This window comes from Piliocolobus tephrosceles, chromosome 18 (genome assembly GCF_002776525.5).
Source record: "Piliocolobus tephrosceles isolate RC106 chromosome 18, ASM277652v3, whole genome shotgun sequence".
Lineage (NCBI taxonomy): Eukaryota > Metazoa > Chordata > Mammalia > Primates > Cercopithecidae > Piliocolobus > Piliocolobus tephrosceles.
In genome coordinates, this window is record NC_045451.1 from 70,577,007 (window position 1) to 70,595,614 (window position 18,608).

The 18,608-nt window shown below is 45.0% G+C and overlaps 1 long non-coding RNA gene across 2 annotated transcripts in view; it reads left to right on the forward strand.

Moving 5' to 3' along the window:
• Window positions 1-18,608, forward strand: part of LOC111553594 — a 39,707-nt gene that overhangs the window by 2,422 nt on the left and 18,677 nt on the right. For both annotated transcript variants that reach the window (XR_002734997.2, XR_002734998.2), the window contains exons 2-3: window positions 11,704-11,868; window positions 15,378-15,560. This is a non-coding gene — a long non-coding RNA (uncharacterized LOC111553594). The remainder of the gene's footprint in view (window positions 1-11,703; window positions 11,869-15,377; window positions 15,561-18,608) is intronic.

Sequence of the window (18,608 nt, forward strand, 5' to 3'; positions counted from 1 at the left end):
TTACTTTGTGGAAAAATTAGAAAATTTATACTAGCGAAGAAAGAATAAGGGCAAGCCTCGTGCAGTCCCATTCCTCTGAGATGGCCGCTGTTGCTGGCGTGGGGAGCCTCATCCCAGACTTTTGTCTATGCAAGCACAAACACACGTGCTCAACTCAGTTTATTTTATTTTTCCAAAACGGAAGTCATGCTGTACATAATGTTTTGTGATCAAAAATTTTTCTTTTTGATATATCATGAACATTTTGCCCATCATGAAATATCCTTTTAAATTGTATGCAATTGCACTGTAAACATGTGGGTTTATTTGACACCTTGATTGTTGGACATTTTATTTTCAATGCTTAGAATGGAAAAGAATTATCCCAGGATGGGAAGGTACTCTATCTTTTATCCTGAAGATGTTACTAACACAGATTTCTATGGGATGGCGTAATGGGCCTCTGGAGGGTGGGCCAGGGGTGGCGATGGCCCAGGGGATTCTCAGGGGAGGCTCTTTCCTCAGGAGTCCCAGGAGGCAGCTTTCTCGGTCTCTGTGGCATTTAGATCCATGGAGCATGTTCACCTGAGTGTGACCTACAAGCTTAAGGTATTAATCCGTGTTCCTCCCACTCGGATTAATATCCGATGTGAAATTAGTAGGGGAGAAAAGATGTTCTCTGCGGCCACTGAGCCCTTCCCAGCGGAGGATGCAGAAGTTGGAGGAAGAGATAATGTTACGTCCCGCGGGCATTAGCTGCTTGTGGTTGGGAGGCATGCCTTTGATAATCAGCATCAGTATCTCTTTCATGTCACTGAGCACAAAATGAGGCTGCATCAAAGAGCCTGTTTTAGAGAAGAAATTGTTGAACAGGCTTGACTGGGTTGAACGATACCAGAGGGGCAGGATCAGAGCGCAGGCCGGTGTTCCCGGCCCAGCCAGGGGCACTCACTGGCCTGACTGCAGCTCCAGCAGCTCAGAGGTTGTCACAGTGCATGTGATTGCCTCCCCACTCGACCTTCCATGTGCCTGGCAGCAAGGGGCATGAGTCACCTGGTGGCCAGGCGTTTGTTACTCTGAGCTTTTGAGCTGCTGCAGAACTCCAGTTACATAGCCTCCCTGATTTTTTTTCCCTCCTCTCTAATACTGACTTTTTTCTTAATGCCAACCTGCTAGTAGATACTTGTTCTTCTTCTGACACATTTGGGCATCCAGCAAAAGCTTGCAAAAGAACAGCTTTTTGTTTGCTTGCCTTCAGGAATCTGGTTCAGTGAGCACTCCAGATATGGAAGGGTTTTATAATGATTCACAGTTTTCTTTGCTGGCCTTCAGGGGAACGTGACCTGCTTAGGTTCAATTTTGTGCATGTGTGACATAGTTTTCCCTTCAGTAATACAGACAAACCCCGATTCTAACCCCCAGTCGAACCCACTGGTCTTTTCCTGATCTTTTTGCATTGCTAGCATTATTTGGTCTTAATGGAGTTAAATTTTTAAAAAATGTTATCACTATGTAAAGTAAAGAAAGCTCTTACAAAGAGTTTTGTATGAGAATGAAAACACATGATGTGTTTTAAACATTGGAATCCCAGAAGGAAGAAACAAGGTAGTGTTTTCAGTTACTTCCACTGAAGGAGTTTAAACAGGATAGACAGTCATATTTTAAAATCCTCAACCATTGTTTAGGACCAAGTCAAAAATTTTAAAATAGCTTTTGAATGGAGAAATGAAAGGCTCAAAGCCACTGGGTGAAGTTGGAGGAAGATTGCCTGTTCTCCCCGGAATGCTTTTGCTGGTTTTGGTTCTCTTTGGTTAGATCTCACTGGTCTCATTCCTTCTTTCACTTTTAATTGGACTGCATCACCCAGGCAGAAAACTCGGTCCCAGAAAGGATCGGAGTGGTATGGCAAATCTGAGATCGGACGGAGGGAGGAAACCATGGTGGCCTCTTAGGATGGAATGAGCTTTAAAGATCAGTGCTGCCCATCCTGATCCGGGTACCAGGAGACGGACGGCCCCGTAGGAGGGATGTGCATTGGTGAATCCCGAAGTAGACTTTTTTTTTTTTGAGAGATGTGGACTCACTCTGTCACCCAGGGTGGAATGCAGTGGTGCGATCATAGCTCACTGCAGCCTCTACCTCTTGGGCTCAAGCGATCCTCCTGCCTCAGCCTTCCAAGTAGCTGAGACCACAGGCACACACAACCACATCCAGCTAATTTTAAAATTTTTGTAGAGGTGGGGTCTCACTATGTTACCCAGGTTGGTCTTGAACTTGTGGGCTCAAGCAATCCTATGCCTCAGCCTCCCAAATTGCTGGCATTATAGGCATGAGCCACTGTGCCCATCGAGCCATACATTTTCTTTATTTGGATGGAAGGGCTGAACTTTTTTTGGAGGTGTGGTGTCGAAGAGTTGTTGGGGGAACAGTGTGGCCAGTACATTGTAGGGTGCTGAGGATGTTGTCTGTTGTGATCCATACCTTGCAGTCAGGAGTAACAAGTATCGAAATTGGGCCACTGTCAAAAGAGTCTATGCTTCGGTCAATATAGGGTGAACAGCCTTACTAAGTAACTAACCTAGTCAAAATTATTACAAGCAAGTTCCAAGTGAGCCAGCTCAGGCCACCTGGTGATGGGAGAACTTTGCTAACCTCTGTGAGACACACCGCCTGGGCCAGGCCACACATGGATTTGCTTTCCACAGGGCTTCCCAGCTGGCCTGGCACCTCCTCCTCACACTGAGAAGCTCAGGCTCCTCACGGGGCCCAAGCTTTTGGAATTCAGGCCCTGCGTGGCATCCCTTGTGTCCCTGTGCTTGGTAAAAGGCCTGCATGGTGTTGGGTGAATCCATGGAGTCGGGCCCCAGCAGACTCTGGCAGTGGCGTTCTCGGTTTCCTTCCGTCCCTGTGTTGCTCCTTCTCAGATCCATAATCCTCCTCCCACCTAGACATCTGTCTCAAGGGACTGTCCTTGCCCACCTTCTTCTCCTCCTCTCCCGCCTCCTTCTAATGTTTTCTCATCTCAACCCCATGGTTTTGTCCAGTTCCTTTATGCATGCTTGGCCTCAGGTGCCTTGGGGAGCACCCACATTTTGGTTCATCTTTGTACCCAGTGGTGCTCAGCACAGCACCTGGCACACAGCGAGTGCTCAAGACACTTGTCAAATATGTAAACATATTTTGTATGTTAAACAAGTACGTAAATGATGGATAAAGATGACATAAAAATCAAGTCCACCAATAACGTGAGCTTTATCTTGGCTGGTGGTTTTGCCCAAGAGCAGGGAAGATATGCCCAGGGGGAGGCTGGGAATGCCCTCTTGCCCTGGGAGATGACTGCCCCTCCTGACCACATGGCATACAGCATGAGCAGACTTTGAATATGTGCACTGCTGTTATGACTGCAACTGTTTCCTTGGGAGAAGGAACCAAAGTAAGGAGGTCCCATGTAAGCCACTGATATCTGAGGCCCTGCCATCTGGCTTTTCCCTGCCAGGGGCATCAGAGACAACAAGTCTGTCCATGTACTAATCAACATGTGTCCATCAAACACACGTGGCTGCGCTATGCATGGCACAGGGGAATGACGTGATCAGTAGTAAGAGGAAGAAGAAAGACTTGAAAAACCCTAAATGTGTGATATATTAGTAGAAATCCCATGATTAAATCAAGGATCAAGTTTTTTTTGTTTTTGTTTTTGTTTTTTCAAATTGGCTGTTAGGGTCCCTTAAAAGCCACATTCTCTGTCCTGGCATAGCCATCCTGGGTTGAGTTCAACAACTGTGTACTGAGCCCAGGACATCTATACATAGGATATACACACAGATCATTGCACACAGGGAACATCTAAGTCCCTTTGCCAGTGCTGGTGCTAGGGTAATGAAGACAAGACTTCTGTCCCCAGCAATCTCTCTGTCTGACTGGGAGGGCAACATGGCAACGTGTAATTTCCGAATAGCATGTGGAGCGCCCTGCTGTTTATGCTCAGGGACAGGGAGGCACGGAGGAAGCATTCTCAGTTTAGCCCAGGAGTCAGGGACGGCTCCCTGGGGAAGGTGTCTTTGGGAATTAGGATGGGGTTTCTCTGTATGAGCACATCATCACTTATTTACTTTGCACCGAGTCTCTTAAAAGATGATACAAAGCGAATTTGGTAGTCTTGCCCTGGAGCTGGTTTGGCAGGTTGAAATCTGGATTAGTAAACCAAGGTTTCCCTGGATTGTCTAATTTAGCGGACACCTTGGGACAGGCTTCCTACCTCACCCTGCTGCAGCGTGCCCTCCTGAAACAAATGCCAAAAATGCTTGATGTGATTTGCCATTAGCTGGTGCCTGGGAACTCTGGGTGCCCCGTGGCACTCCTGCCTGGGACAATGTGATGGAGTCTGGGAAATGCGTGTCTCCCAGGGCCTGGAAGTGGAGAGAGCCATGAGCTAATACTAGAGGGAGCTGCACTCATGTGCTGAGTGCAGAAATTGAACATCCATTGTTTATGCAACCATAAACAATGGGAGTGTAAGATTAAAAGAAGATTAAAAGAAAAAGGAAACAAGGAAAACCCAACCAACCAGGAGAACAAAATCTTTAATGCTAAACTCCCATGAATCAGTTTGAAACTGAACTGTATATTTTTAATTTATTGAATTGGAAAAAATAAGGGCATCAGAATGTTTTAAATTCAGGAGATTTCCATTTTGTTTGGCTTCCTGGTGACCCATAGAATGACTAATAAGATGATTAAAGAGGCTGGGTGTGGTAGCTCACACCTGTAATCCCAGCACTTTGGGAGGCCTAGATGGGCGGATCACCTGAGGTCAGGAGTTCGAGACCAGCCTGGCCAACATGGTGAAACACCCGTCTCCATTAAAATACAAAAATTAGCTGAGCCTGGTGGTGGGTGCCTATAATCCAAGCTACTCGGGAGGCTGAGACGGGAGAATCACTTGAACCTGGGAGGCGGAGGCTGCAGCGAGCTGAGATTGCACCACTGCACTCCAGCCTGGCAACAAAGAGCGAAACTCCGTCTCAAAAAAAAAAAAAAAAAAAAGAGAAAAGAAAAAGAGGATTAGAGAGAAGCTGGAACATCTCTGCACATGGCAGTGATGAGACCTCAGCTTCTTCCACTTGACTGCTGGAGAGCAGTTGTGTCATCTGCCCCCAGGTTTCTTGTGGAGCCGGTGGCTGAGGACACCTATACCGCATCAGCAGCTGTGCCCAGGCCTCCTCGGCAGCTGGAGGTTATTCTTAGCTTCTCTTTTCCACATGTTGACTCTCAACTCAGTTTCCTGAACTGCAGAATGGAGATAATGCATGGCCTGCCTCCTCCAGCGTGATTTTGAGTTTACTGTATTTGTATATATCTATATTGGAGTTGAGTTAACTTCTAATGGGCTAGTTGACTTCATATTGAATTTTATAGACTTGCACTGTCCAATACAGTAGCCTGTAATCACATGTGGCTATTTAAATCTAAATTAATTTAAAATTAAATAAAATAAGAGAGTGACATCTGTGAAAATGAGGGAGTAAGGATCTCCAAAAATTCCCTCCTCTGTACAAGCAATGAGAACAGCAGCAAAAACTGTCAGAATCAACTTTTCAGAACTCTGGAAATTGACCAAAGGCTTGCAGCAACTCAAGAAGTGTTTGCTCAAGAAAAATGTCTGAATCTTCATAAAAGCAATGAGCTTTATGATGTTTTAATTTGCCCTCTTTCCATATACACCGTTACCCCCGGTCTCCATGGTAGACCTGAATACATGCAGCCTTCAATTACAGAGAAAACCAGCAGCCACGGAGGGGGCAGAATAGGAATGGAGCTCCTTCAAAGGCCTATTTCCAGAGAAGTGTCAGCATTTGACCTTTCTGTTGGTTCCCTGCAAGATCTCATTCTCAAGGCTGTCTTTATTTGAGTTGACTTGAAGCTTTCCAAGTGTAAACAGACTTTTCTCCAGGGCTGTTTGTCAAAAAAAAAAAAAAAAAAAAAAAGGAAAGAAAAAAAAAATCAGAGGCAATTATTGAACATCTCAGCGACCTGGATAACAGTTCACTGGATAACAGCTGGGGCAAATAAAAGGCTGACCCAAAAGCTTAAAAAGAAATTTGGGAAGTGAGATGTCCATACAGACTTTGAAAAGCTTCAACGTATTCCTAGGTCTCTAGAGAGCCATATTCATGCCCAGGGCTGAGCACATTCTCAGAAAAGACTTGATAAGGCCATGAGCTCTCATCTTTGACTAGTCTTGAGATTCTGCACAAGTGGGAAGTGAATGATAAGGCAGAGTTGTAAACAGCCTGGCTGAGTCACACTGAGCAAAGACTGAGAGACTTGTTGGTTCCAGGCACTTAAAGATGGCCTCTTTCCAATCATTAGCTGACCACAAAGCTAACCAAACAGAGATTTTTAGTGGCCACGACAACAAAGGACATGGAATTTACAGAGTTTAGTTCAGAAAAATCACCAGCCAAACAAGCAACACATAACAGCAATGAATAACAACAGTGAAATACTCTAGGGAGTGAGGTGTGGGGGGAATCTGATTTTCAGAGTTTCCATATTATATTTGCAAGAGGACAGATCCCTGGATGCCCTTGGCCAATGCAGCTCTTCCCCACTCTTCTTGTAATTCTTGGGCAGAATGTACCAAGATACGACATCCAGAGATAAGGAGAAAATATCTGGAACAACCACAGCTGTGTCCTTATTCCTCCCAGAACAGGATGTTCTGCAGTGCTGGAGCTCAGCAAACAAAGTGACATCCAGGGTATAAAATGCAGAGCAGAGTGCTCTCAGGGTCCCTCAGCTGGGATTTCACATGGGGCAAGCACAGATGAGACTCCATCTGCCTTGGGCTGCTTTCCTGAGCCTTGGGGGACTGGTTCAGCATAAATCCTAAGCTTCTGTTTATCCCCGCTGCCTATGTGTGAGTAATAAAATCTGCTTCGCCTGACTTGTGTGAATGTTCTGTTTCACCAGACTAGACTTTAAAGCCCTTGCAATATTATTTAAAATGTCTAGTTTTCAACAAAAATTATGACATGCAAAAACATGAAATATAGCTTTATAGAAAGGGGACAATAGCAATTAATAGGAACTGTCTCTGAGGAAGCCCTGATGTTGGACTTAGTAGATGAAGACTTTAAATCAATTGTTTTAAATATGCACAAAGAGCTAAAGAAAATTATACACAAAGAAATAAAGGAAACCATGAGGATCTCTCACCAAAGAGACAATGTCAACAAAGAGGTAGAAATTATAGAAAGGAAACAAATAGAAATTCTGGAGTTAACAAGTACAATACTTTGAAATGATACATTTACCAGAAAGTTTCAAAAGAAGATTTGAGTAAGCAGAAGGAATAATTAGTGAACTTAAAGGTAGGTCAATAGTTATTACTCAGTCTGAAAAGCACAACGAGAAAAGACTGAAGGAAAATGAACAGAGATTAAGACACCTGTTGAACACCACCAAGTGGGACCAACATAAACACTAGCATAAACACAATACAATCCCAGAATGAAGAGAGACACAGGAAGGGCAGAAAAATATTGGAGGAAATAATGGCCCCAAACCCCAATTTGATTAAAAAACCGTTAATTTAACATCCAAGAAGCTCAATGAACTCAAAATAAGATAAACTCAGGCTGGGTGTGGTGGCTTACACCTATAATCCCAGCACTTTGAGTGGCTGAGGCAGGTGGATCCCTTGAACTGAGGAGTTTGAGACCAACCTAGGCAACATGGTGAAACCACGTCTCTACTAAAAATACAAAAATTAGCCAGGAGTGGTGGTGTGTGCCTCTAGTTCCAGCTATTCAGGAGGCTGAGGTGGGAGGATTGCTTGAGCCCAGGAATTCTAGGCTGCAGTGAGCCATGTTTGTGCCACTTGCATTCCAGTCTAGACAACAGAGTGAGACCATAAGACTCTGTCTCCGCACTCCCCAACCCCCCCAAAAAAGATGAAATCCCACACCTAGGCACGCTATAATAAAACTGTTGAAAGCAGTAGGAGAGAGAAGTGACTCATTGCATTCAAGACATATGTAAGAAATATTTTCATCAGAACCCATGGAGGTCAGACAACAGCTGGATTACATAGTTGAAGCACCAAAAGAAAACACCGTCAACCAAGAATTCTACATCCAGCAAAACAATTAGTGAAAATTAAAGAAGTAATTAAGGCATTTCCAGATAGACAAAAACTGAGATAATTTCTTGCCAGCCAATTTGCCCTACAGAATATAATATACAGGCTGAAGTAAAAGGTCATTAGTTAGTAACTTGAAGAAATCCATATTAAGAAATAAAGAGCACAGAACTGGATAAAGGTAACTACATAGGTAAATATGGAAGGAAAGTATAAATGTACGTTTCTTTTGAACTCCTTTTATTCTCCTGTGTGATTTAAAAGACAGCTGCATAAAACAATACAGATTGATCACATTCTGATTCTTTTTAGCCTTTATGTAGATATTGTATCATATGGGTCAGTCATAGTTTTCCATGTGCCTATAGATTGCTGTTTTCTGCCTTAAATTTTCTTAAATTAACAAATTAAAAAACTGCATATATTTATTGTGTTCATGTTGTTTTGAAATATGTATATATTATGAAATGGCTAAATCTGCTAATTAACATATGCATTACCTCACATACTTATTTTTGTGGTAAGAACACTTAATACCTATTCTCTTATGTTTTTTGTATTTTTGTTATTACAAATAATACTGAAGTGACCATCATGTAGATGCACTGGCATACTTTTGTGAGTGTTTTGTCTGTAGGGTAAATTGCTAGCTGAGAAGTTTTGAGTCAAAGGCTATATGTATGTAGAATTTTTATAAGTTTTGCCTATTGATTTCCCACGAGGATGCTCCATGTTACATTTCTGTTAATAATATATGACAGTGCCTATATTTTTACCCTCACTGATTCTTAGTATTATAATATTTTAAATTTATATCAACGGACTAATAGATAATATTTCACTTACACTGCATATATTTATTTTTGAATTAGGTTGAGCATATTTTCAAACATTTTTGGCCACTTATATTTCTGTTTCTGTGAACTGTTTATTGGGCCTTTTATAAGCCTATTAATGTGCTGGTTATCTTCTTATTTAGTTGTGAGAGAAAAGCCAGATCTTGGGGGATCCTAGTTACCTTATTCAACTTGGGGGAAAATTATTGATCTCAGTTGGATTCCCTTCCTTTGTCGGTGGAATGGGAGTGGATGAGCATGCTTCATGGGGGTGTGCGGGATGCCTCGCACATCTTTGGTGCTCAGTGGTGGATGAGCATGCTTCATGGGGGTGTATGGGATGCCTCGCACATCTGTGGTGCTCAGTGAGCATGAGTCTCCTTCCTTCTCCAAAGCGGCGATGGCTTATGTTGAGCTCTGCTCCGAGTCTCTCTGCTTTCTTAAGCTTCTGCCAGCAGCCAGGGAAAGCACTTTGCTTTTAAGGGCTCCTGCAATTAGGTCAGACCCACTGGACAATCTCCCAATCCAAAGGCCAGCTGTGCCATAGAGTAGAACCTAATCATGGTGTGATATTTTGCCACACTCAACGGGTTCTGGGGATTAGGCACGGCATCGTGAAAAGGGGTTGTGCTTTTTAGAATCCTTCCTGTTAATACCATGGCCTTGGGACTTTTTCTTTCCTTTTTTTCAAATACAGGCTTGGGTGGAGCCCTGCTAGATAGAGTAGGTGAAAGCGGAGCTGCTCTGGGTGGACAGAGGAGGGAAGGCTGGGGCTTCCCTGCTGGGAGCCATCAGAATGTGATCAGTCTGTATTGTTTTATGCAGTTGTCTTTTAAATCACATGGGAGAATAAAAGGATTTCACTCAAGGCAGGACCCCAACAACTGAAATCTTCAGTTCGAATGTTATGGGTTGAAGGCATTGAAGGCTACCTCTTGGATCATGGGCTCCACTGGACAGGGTGAAGCATCAAACCGTTGGCACCTTTCTTAAACAGTTTATTTTATTTTTTGATGTACATTTTAATTTAATTTTTCTAAAAAATATTTATTTGTCTTGCATCTTTTTTTTATACAAACTTTTGCTTACCCTCTGCTTTTAAAATTTTTATTTTTATTGTTATGGATTTAGGGATACAAGCGCAGCTGTGTTAAATGGATATACTGGGCCAGGTGTGGTGGCTCATGCCTGAAATCCCAGCACTTTAGGAGGCCAAGGTGGGTGGATCTCCTGAGGTCAGGAGTTCAAGACCATCCCAGCCAACATGGTGAAACCCTGCCTCTACTAAAAATACAAAAAATTAGCCATGTGCGGTGGCAGGCACCTGTAACCCAGGTACTGGGGAGGCTGAGGCAGGAGAATCATTTGAACCTGGGAGGCTGAGGTTGCTGTGAGCCAAGATTGCGCCACTGCACTCCAGCCTGGTGACAGAGCGAGACTTTGTCTCGGGGAAAAAAAAAAAAGGATATACTGTGTAGTGGTATGGTCTAGGCTTTTAGTGAACTCACCACTCACTTAGTGTTCATTGTACCCGGTAGCTAATATTTCATCCCTAACCCCTCCTGCCCTCAAGGTCTATTACTTCTCTCTTATGTCCGCCTGCACCCATTGTTTGGCTTCCACTTACAAGTGAGAACATGTAGTTCTTGGCTTTCTGTTTTTCTGAGCCATTTCACTTAGGATAATGTTAACAGTTCACTGGGGTAGCTCTTGCTGAAATAGGGTCCTGAATGGTGCAGCCACAGGACCAATTGGTTTGGATAAAACAGGAGAGAAAAGCAGCAGATCCTGAAGTAGCTGAGGGGCTGCAGGGAAAACCCCTGCGACACCAGGGGGCTGCCTGCCACTAAAGAGAGCCCCTATGGCAAAGAGGAAAACAGAGGGCCCTGGATGTGAGGGCCAGGCCTGGCAGGACGCCGCATGGGACGCAGAGCCGGGCGGACAGAACGCGAGCAGCTTTATGAAAGGCTGCTGTGTGCCGCACTTACTCTGCAGTGGGGCAGGAACCAGGCCTGGAGGCGACAGGGCCTGGAATAACAGGCGAAACACAGCCAGGAACTGTAGCTTAGCTACAGCAGGCGGGGACAGACATCCTCAGGACACTACTACCACTGCCATCCCCACCAGGTCCCTGAGGCTCAGGACTGGACACCAGAAGCAGCCTCGCAGAGGACAGGGTGGCTGGAAGCCGGGATCGCCACCCACAGCTGCGGCCTGTTGTTCCTCACATCAGCATCTTAACTTTTTGAGTTTTGCACATTTCACCTGCATGGCAGCAGAGGTGAGTGGGAAAAGCAGTGTTCAGATTCCCACCTCTGTGGAGGAGGCCGGGCGGAGGAGGCTGGAACAAACCGGTGCTGAACCAGCCAACTTCAGCATGTGCCCTTCACACCAAAGGCAGACTTCTCCTTCGCACTGCAATCAATTAAAAACCTGCTACTGCTGCAAGGGCAGCGCCTTTTAATTGTGATTTCCAGTAAGAGGTACGTGTAGCATCAGGACCCACCCCATCACACCCCAATCCCCATGTAAATAATACTGAACCTGACGTTTCATGGAACAATGCCTGTACAGCCGAGTACTCCAATATAGACGATTATATTTAATTTGTAAAAAGTTGATTATAATTTCACAACCCACGAATGGGTTGCAAGTAACAAGTTGAGAAATGCTTTTCTAGGGCTTATTTGGACTTCACATAAGGGATTCAAAGCATCAACCAGTTTCTCTCTGTATCTTCAGAATTCCGGCAGAATCAGGCCTCTGGACGCTCCAGGGACGTGACCTGGTTCCCTGGCTGTTGTTACGAAGCAGCAGTTCAGATCCGTGGAACTTCTCGACTGTTCTGCCTCACGGTGACTTGATCCATCAACTGAACAGTACAGCATCTGATTAAATTTTAGAGAGGTAAAAGCATTGGCTTTTCCTGTTTTCGAAGGTTTTCTTTCGGCACTCACTTGGCTTGGTGTTACCACCCCTTCCCTCTCTGGAGGAGCTGGAGAGAATGGCTGGATGGATGCATTTCGGGGAGTGGCTGAGCATGCTCAGTGAGATCCACTCTTCTGCAGGAGCTGCATGCAGGGAGTTCTCTCCCACCCCCAACCCCCCACCTCTCTCCCCCACTCTACCCTGCCTCCCTAGGCAGGAGTGACTGGCTGTGGGGTCCATGGGGGGCTGTCTGCTGTCCAGCTCAGCCCTCACTGCCTCTCACGCTCTTATCAGTAATGAGCTGATGTTTGGGTTCTCATCTCTCACTTCTTATTCTAATTCCCAATTTATTCATGGAGAAGAGAGAGGCTCATTTATTGGTACTCCTTCAGCAATGACACTGGTCTTAACTTATTGGCAGGGAAAATGAAGCAGAGGATCCCAGGTCCCACAGTGTGTTAATGGGAACCCAAGGCTAGAGGCCCGCCTTCCAGGCTTCCAGCCCCAGCACATCTCTTGAGTGCTTTGCCAGTTCGAGGATGTGCCACAAATACTACTCAACAATAGCAATGTCCTTGAGGCAATCCTTGGAGACAATTGTCAGCACTTTGAGGTTTCTACCTCCATTGGGCTTGCAGCAGACACGAGTGGAAAATAGTGACAAAAACCTACTGCCCTGTCCTGGTTTACCAAAGGTCCCAGAACTACGCTAAAGCCGTGAGGTGGTTACATACGGGCGGGGATCCATCTGTCCCAAGTGCTTGAAACAACGCCTGGCAGATGACAAGCCTTCAGTAAATATTGGCAGAATTGAATGGGATCATTAGACCATTAAAATACTTGTTTTTAATCACTTCTAAGAGGGTTCTAGGATGGCTTCAGGCATTTCTTCGTATTTTCAATCCCTACACCATCCTACAATGTTTCCCCTTTTATGGATGCGAAATTGAGGATGAGGCCAGTTGACTGAGTCATGCAAGACCACACAGCTGGTAAGCTGCTGAGCTGTGATTCAGATCCCAGGATATTTGACTCCAAAACCTGAAGACTTTTCTTTATAATGTTCTGATACTGCGGCCACAGGCATCAAGCTGGCCATGAGAGAAATCACCATGAAGAGAGCCTAGCTCGTGGAGGTTGCCTCTCCACGCATCAAGCAAAGGTTGGGAACTTTTTTGGTACAAAGCAGTAAGCCCAGCCGTGGGCATGTAGAGCTGTTCCCGTCTGTACCAATGAAGCCCAAAGCTCCCAAACATATTCCGCATCCACACTGCAGTGCCTGTCTGCAGTGCCCGTCCGCAGCGCCTGTCCGCAGTGCCTGTCTGCAGTGCCCGTCCGCAGCGCCTGTGAATGCCAAAAGGCAGTTCGGGCACGACTTTTGTAAAAAGGAGTATTCTCCAAGTTCAAGTTGAATCGATATTTTGGAAAATACATTCTGTAGGATTCTTCTGAGGGTCCTTTTGAGAAAATCTCACACACCCTTTTTTGTGGTCCCTTTTATTTAGTAACACACGCATGCACAGACACACGCGCGCTCACACACGATGGCAGGCTGATGTAGCAAGTGTGCCTGATGCTTTCTGTTGGGTGGTCTTGAGTGTTGATACTAGAGTTTATGCAGCAGTTGGGTAATTGTTGGAGAAATTGCCAAGGATATTTTCAAACAGAAGCCTTCCCCCACCAGCCAGTTACTGAATCGGGTGTGAAGGATTGAAAGACAGCCTCCTCTTCTGGCTGAGATGAAGCCTGATGTTCGACTCCTTGAGGGCTCGGAGTCCTCCAGCCCTGTCCTTGTGTTCTTAGGACAAGAGTGTGAGAGGTGCTATGTAATGGTGTGGAGACTTTAGAGACACAAACTAGATGCACGTGGTCAAATTAAAGGCATGAAATTGGCTGCAGAAGCCAGCTCTATTTAAGTTCACGTAAATACCTAGTGGTTTTCAAACCTTAGGGTGTGTGAAGTCACTGCGAAGCTTGTTAAAATGGAGATTCCTGACTCCGACTCCCAGAGGGGTTCTGATTCAGTTGACCCGAGCTTCGGAAGTTTTAATTTTTTTTTTTTTTGAGACGGAGTCTTGCTCTGTCACCCAGGCTGGAGTGCAGTGGCCGGATCTCGGCTCACTGCAAGCTCCGCCTCCCGGGTTCACGCCATTCTCCTGCCTCAGCCTCCTGAGTAGCTGGGACTACAGGCACTGCCACCTCGCCCGGCTAGTTTTTTTGTATTTTTTAGTAGAGATGGGGTTTCACTGTGTTAGCCAGGATGGTCTCGATCTCCTGACCTCGTGATCCGCCCGTCTCGGCCTCCCAAAGTGCTGGGATTACAGGCTTGAGCCACCGCGCCCGGCCAGAAGTTTTAATTTTTAACAAGTAGCTCAGGTTCACACCAGAATTCCACCTGCCTGGCCAACTGGGAGTGTCAGAAGAGGCACAACAGGTAATACCCAGGGGTGAATTTCCCGAGCTTTGGGCTTCCTAAATCAGATACATTACAACTTGATTTTAAGGAAAAAATGGAAAAATAACTTGAAAGGACCAAGTGGAGAAATGGATTGAAGTTATGGTTCATGAATATAATAAAGTATTATGTGGCCAATAAAAATAACACATGTACACTCATAATATGGAAACAAGGAAAACATGTTCCCATGATGATTACAGTGACATAGGCAGATTATGGGAGGGTAATAACAGAAATCACATGATGGTCCTTAATAGTATTTAATTTCATCTACTCCATTATTTTGTAAAAGTCTTCACTACAAGCTCAGTATGAAAATATTGTGTGTTTTGTGTTTTGCGTTAATACTGGGCTCTGTAATAAGTAGAAAGAAGGTGTAATTCCTATCTACAAGAAGCCAATGGCTATAGGATGAGCAAAATGTCAAAAGAGAGCTAGAGGTGGTATAGAAAAATTGCAGACGTTTTGGCCAGAAGATTTGTGTTTAAGTTTCAACCTTAGCACCAAAGTGGACAACCACTGGCAAATATCTTAACCTCTCTTAGAGCCAGTTTTCACACCTTTCAAGTGAGAATAGCGATAACTACTACCTTAGGAGTTGTGATAATGGTACATGAGGCTAATAAAAATAAAAGTACCTTATAAGCTGTAAAATGCTATTAAATATAAATGTGTTTTCTGCAAAGCAAAACAGTGAAATATCAACTTTAGAAAACATTCCCCTTTGAGGTTTTTTTCACTTATGAGATCAGAAATCCATCTTTGGCCTGATTAATAGTGAGTTCTTGTAATCAAGCATCTCTGAGACTTGTGTGTGTCAGGCAGCAGAGAGGATACGATGGCATAAGAGGGTCAATCAAGCACCGTGCACTGTGGTCCTGGCGTGCACCATCAGCTGAAGCTGTGTCCACCAACAAGCCCATGCTTGTCTTTGTCTGTAGAGGGTGGTGGAAAAGCCCATCGGGGATGGATGGACATAGTCACCTGGAGTGTCCATTCACTTTCATCCTCCCCAATGCCCTGTACACAGATTGTGCATCCAGCTCTGGCTGTGGACCTGTGGCGGCGTGATGACCTGGGATCATCAGATAGCAGAAGGCCATTCCCTTTGGTGCCTCTCATTCCCTGTGTGCTGGCCAGCACATCATTAGGCCTGATGGAAGGCTCTGCCAGGCCCTTCCCCACCGAGGGCCTCATCAAGCTTCCTTGACAGGTGAGTGGGGTCCATTTTGCTGGAAAGACTCTGGAAGACTGGAGAAGAGACTGAGTGCTCGCTCTCTCTCTCCTATGGGAAGGCAGTGAGCTAGTGCCCTCTTGGGAATGCGGTGGGAGAATTCACCAGACGCTTCCAGCAAAGCCGGAAAGTCCTAGTGAATTACACGATGATTTCCACAGTGTTTATCAAAGATCTTCTGCTCCAATATAAAGCTCCCAAATATGGTGTTTCATGATGTGGCTGAGATGTGGCCAAGTGTCCAAGACACATAAATATTTACTAAATAAGCAAGCAAATGCACTTGGAAATGCATTTCTGTCTCAGTATTAATGCGGTGGTCATTGGCATTGCTTCTCAAAGTGAGGCCGTTTTATGGACCATTCTCAGCAGGGACTAAGAAAACATATCAATGTGCAGATCTTTTAAGATCCAGGAAGCACAGGGGGAGAGTTCATGTTTTCCAAGGGAAGGTAACATTTTTACACCCCAAGAGTCAGGAACCCCATTCAGTGCTGAGCACAGGAGAATTCAGAGGCGTTAGCTTCTGTGAGACTTGGGTTCGAGTCCTAGCTTTGGCCCTCCCTGTGACTATGTGCAAAAACTCCCCCTCTCTGAACTTCAGTTGCTTTGTCTATAAACACTGTCCATGTCTCATGGGGTTATTGTGACGATTAGATAAGATAATATGTATAAAGCGTCTGGCCAATATCATGCACTCATTAAATATTAGTTTTCCTTTTCCTTGAATTATTGTATTTGTTTTGAGAACCTTGGGGTTCTACCAAATCTCACACTCCTTCCCCAGGACGTTCCTCTGCAGTCCTGGTGTATATATGCAGTGAAAGTGAATCCACATGTTCTTCACTTGTGTATACTAAAAACATCAAAATGTTATTCCAGAAGATTTGTTTGATGTTCAAAACACCAAAGTGGCAGCACTGAGTGGCATGCTCCGAAGATGCCTGTCTCGCTGGATTTTAAAGTGGCACCAGCCAATGCCTTTAGCATCCCTCCACTTACAGTGGTCCTAGCGATAACATGGGCTTATACAATAGCAAAGCCTGGCATATGATTGCACTTTTTGCTGTAAAATGTTTTCACAAATATTTTCCCATTTAATCATCAAAACTGTGTGTGTGTGTGTGTGTGTGTGTGTAGGGGTGTGTGTGTGTGATCAATGCAATTGTTATCCAACCTTATAGATGGGTTTAAGTAGAATCTCAGAGGTTTCAAGCACCTTGTCTAAAGGCAAAAAGCTGATAATTGGCAATAGTGAGTTTCAGATCATATTTTCAAATGTAGAGCATCCCACAGCTACTTGGAGCCTAGAAATTAGAGGCTGTTCAACATGGTTAATCTCTCCCTTTGCCTTACTTTTTCGTGGTTTCCTGTGGGAGTTCCCACAGAGGTTTTAGCTTTTAGGCAGATCTCATGGATTCATTGCTCAGTGAGCAAAGTCACTGAGGGCTGCGCTCAGTGAAAATTTTGCAGGCTGAATGATTAAAAAATAATCTGGTAAGGATCACAAAGTTGAGGGCCAAATGGGACCTTCAGAGGCGCTTTCATTCCTGGAGGCATTCGGGATTTCATTCCACGATTTTGATTGCAGGCGTGCTGTGTGCCGGGCTCTGTGCGGAATCATGAGAGCCAGTGTCAGCCACAGCGGTTGTAGTCCTGGTTGTCAGGACTTTAGGGCCAGTCTTCCAGCCAGCCCTGTAAGTTCACAGGTGAAGGAAGAGGCCTGAAGAAGGGAACTTACTTTGCTCCAGGCCACATGGCTGGTTAGTTAGAGGCAGATTCACACTCGTCCACCTCTGGCTAAGCTTCACCCCACTCCCACAGAGGCCACTCAATTTAGAAGAGAAAAGACACCCAGCACAGCGCTCTCCTCTGTGTAGCAGTGGGAAACGTACAAACGCCTGTCTTCCTGGACAGTTCTCCCAAAGCTTTGGAGTTTGCTTCTGATCGCTATGCCGTGGTTCGTGGGTCCCCTTGGTGGGTACTCATGGAAGGAAAATCACAAGTGTTTCCATGGTCCTCACCCGGTGGCTAGGTCTAGGTCCCACTTGCTCTCGGCAAGCAGCCAGTGCCACCCCTGTGATCTGATGGGGACTGAGGAAGCCTCTCAGTGCACACTCCCCGGGCCACCTCTTTACACTTGGGAAGGCCCAGTGTGCGCTGAGCCCCATTGCTCCTGTCCCTGTGTGGGCCCACTGCTTTCCAGGGGAGGAAGGCAGCTCCAAGGAAAGTTCAGATTATTTTTGGTGGTGCCTCATGAACCCAGGAAACAGGAAAATAACCAAAAGAAAAAAAACCCTCACAGATGGGGGATCAGTCCTAAAACATCAGGCCCTTTTCTGTCTAAATCAAGACATCTGGTCACTTTTTTCCGGCAGGACAAAGAGTCTTTTTTTCCCAAGCCAGGATTTTATGTCTTTAATCTTTTCCAGAAGAAAAGAGTTCTCATTACGTCTGCATCTTATCACATCACTGTATATCATAAAGATGCTGTTATCGCCTCTTCCTTCTGATTAACTGGCCCTGAGTGATTCTAGCTAGTGTTATTAGCTGTGCTCTAAAAACAATGACACTAGTTTCACCCAGCCATCAACAGAGGTCAGATTCATAGGCACTGTTGAGTAATCCACAAGAATCTCTGCAAGCTCTTCATAATAAACAATGACGAGAACAGTTCTTTGTCCAAACCACGACTAAGAGAGCCTTTCTGTGCAGATATGCTTTGGCACCTGCAACTGGAGTTTAAAAGCCTCCAGCAAGCTCAATTCCAACATGTAGCCTCACTAGTTGGCTTGGTTTCCTGAATCAAAACAACAGAAGGGACTGGAGATGTAGCACCTGGTGTCTTAAGTGGCCAAGCAGCAAACAGGTGTTATCCCTTTATAAATTAACCACCCTTTGGAAAGGAGCTTGACAGAGAAGAGAGGTTTTGTCTCCAAACTTTAAATGTGGAAATAGAGACATATGGATATTAGAATAACGTGCAAGGGGCCAGGTACAGTGGCTCATGCTTGTAATCTCAGCGCT